Source organism: Tenebrio molitor, chromosome 3, assembly GCF_963966145.1.
Source record: "Tenebrio molitor chromosome 3, icTenMoli1.1, whole genome shotgun sequence".
Lineage (NCBI taxonomy): Eukaryota > Metazoa > Arthropoda > Insecta > Coleoptera > Tenebrionidae > Tenebrio > Tenebrio molitor.
The window spans coordinates 20,058,627-20,061,678 of NC_091048.1; positions in this window are offsets into that span (position 1 = coordinate 20,058,627).

A 3,052-nucleotide genomic window follows, 5' to 3' on the forward strand; every position below is an offset into this window, starting at 1 on the left:
ATGGAGTCGGAACCATTAGAGGTCACTTTGAAACGTAGATCGTTACCTCAATTGGAATTGTGCGGTGCTCAACTCTTTTCATTCATCAGTACGTACGCTCCATCTATGAAAGCGTTTCTAGTTTTGCTTCCGTGACCGCCTGGACCGATTCGATGATCGTCTTAGGTTGGCTCCGTTCATCCCCTCATAGATGGAAAACATTTGTGAGTAACCGCGTAGCGTACATTCAAGAAAAAATCTCTCCCGCGTCCTGGCGTTATATCCGGTCAAGTGACAACCCCGCCGATTGTGCTTCTCGCGGGTTGCTTCCGGCAGAATTGAAAAATCATCCGCTGTGGTGGAATGGTCTCACATGGTTGTGTCAACACCCGGACCACTGGCCAATCGAACTTTCTACGGCGTCTCCTACCGATGACACCATAATTAACAGTGAAACGCGCCGCGCTGTATTGTTAATTAGCACTGAAGATGCTGTCGATCTAGATCGGGTGATAAACAAATTTTCGTCGTTGTCCAAAATTGAAAATATCGTGGCATATCTCCTTCGGTTTGCAAACAATTGTCGTGTGTCAAACTCCACTCGTCGCTCCGGACCGATCACTAAGAACGAACACGTTGCAGCACTGAAGATTCTTGTGAAGCATGTCCAACGTTCGTCCTTTCAGGATATTTGCCAAAAATTGAAAACCAATCTGGCTTGTCCGAAGTCGATTCAACGCTTAGCCCTCTTTCTCGATGAAGATGAAATCATTCGTGTCGGAGGTCGCCTCTCCAACTCCAGACTGTGTTTTAACGAAAAACACCCCGCGTTGCTTCCTCGATCGCATCGTTTTACTCGGCTCCTAATTGAACACACCCATAAGGTTCATTTGCATCCCGGTTTGAAAACGTTACATTTTCTGCTATTACAAAATGTTTGGATATTATCTCCGCAAAGAACCATTCGATCGGTAATAGCGAGGTGTAACAAATGTTTCAAGGTGCGTCCTATTCCATTAGAGCCACCCATGGCACCCTTACCGGCGCACCGAGTCCAGCAGTTGAAACCCTTTCAATGCGTGGGTATCGACTTCACGGGTCCATTTTTTGTTACACAAATTCGCCGTCGGGGGGCGAAATCTACAAAGGCATACTTGTGCATTTCAGTCTGCTTCTCCACAAAAGTCGTTCACTTGGAGCTGGTGTCAGATTTGTCGACGGAGGCCTTCTTAGCGGCCCTGCGACGTTTCATCGGGCGTCGTGGTCGACGCAATCGAATCGTTAGCGATTGCGGTACTAACTTTCAAGGGGCCTTCCGACAAGTGCGAAAATTTGTGCAACCGCGGCTGAACAGGAAAAAATCGATTGGGATTATAACCCACCTTCAGCTCCACACTTCGGTGGACTGTGGGAAGCCGGAGTGAAGTCTGTCAAGACTCATTTGCGGCGGGTTGTTGGTGGCCAAATTTTGACTTTCGAAGAATTGATCATTGTGCTTGTTCAAATTGAAGCAGTGCTCAACTCGCGTCCGCTATGCCCATTAAGTTCTGACCCCAACGATCTTACCGCATTGACACCGGGTCATATTTTAACCTTAGCACCGTTGACATGTTTGCCCGAGCCAAATTTGAGGCACGTCAAGCTAAATTGCCTCTCGCTGGCAGCTGGCGCTGGCACCGCGAATACCTGCACACCTTACAACAGCGGTCCAAGTGGCATAAGCCTCAAACAGACTTGTCTCGGGGTACTGTAGTGTTAATCAAGAATGACCAAGTTCCACTCTTGTAGTGGAATCTGGGGCGTGTCGAAGACATCCATCCCGGTGCCGATGGCGTAATCCGTGTCGCGACTGTCAAGACAAACGGCGGCAGCTTTCGACGGCCTGTCGTAAAACTGTGCCCTCTGCCTTCGCAATAATAGAAAAATGCATCGCATTTTTGGCGTGCAGAATGTTGGGCTTTGTAAATAGTTAATTTTAGTTGTTTCATTTTGTTTGGTTTTGCTCGGTTTAGTTTTAGCGCGTAGTTTAAGTTAGTTTTAAAAATTCAATTCAAAAATAGTTAAACCCTCTTTCATTGGTTATTGCGCGTTAACCGATTCACAATGTCGTGCAAAATCGGAGTGGACGAAACCTACCCCGCCGGTGAGGGACATTTTTGGAAGAAAGAGAGACTTTGAATTTGACCGTCGTATTGAAAATACCGAGTTTCGTAATCATCGTCTCGTGTCGTGACACCCACTTAATGGAAGTGGCACCGAAGTCCAAAATTATCGTTGAATTCCACCCATGCCAATCGGTCCATGGTCTCTTCGCGGTCCTCATTAAAAGGTAAGTCAATTTTGATTTAACGAATTGTGGATCACGGGGAAAATCGAACAAAGCTCTTCGTTTAGGTAGGCTTAAGTCAACTAAAACTGATTTAAGTGCCCTGGACACAAACAGAGTCAGTAATTCAGTGTTCCTGTTTAATTCTGTTTGTTCCATTTTTAATTGTGTTTGTTTCTTGATGTTGAGGTTTATTATTGTATAGAGTCAGTACTTTAGTGTTCTTTTCAGAGTTCTAATTCAACAACAAATTATGTACATTCGGCCTGGTCTTAACAAAAGTCTAAATTTAAACATTTAAAATTATGGTGGAAAACGGAAACTGTTATTTCAAAACTTCTAGAGATATCGAAAAGTTGTCGCGATCGGCGTAAGTAACAAGTAAAGTAGAACCGAGCTGATTGGTCACTTTGGTCAAGTAGGGGTTGCGAAAGTGGGATGCGTCAAAAATGATAAAACCGAATGCGGAACGGGAAAAGGAGCTTTTTTTGATTCACTCGGGGTTCGATCTCCAAAGTAACCGGATGTACGTTCGGTACCTCCAGCAGTCGTTTTATGATCACGTGCTTTACATTTACATGGTAAATTATTCCTCTAATTCTTGTACTTAAATTGTAGTCGCGGTTTAATTATTCACACAACATTAGTTCATTATCCTGTTAAAATAAAGATTATATTATTTTCGTTAAGCATTTGATGACCACGTGACTATTTAGAATCTTGAATTAAATTCTTTATCGCAAAGTA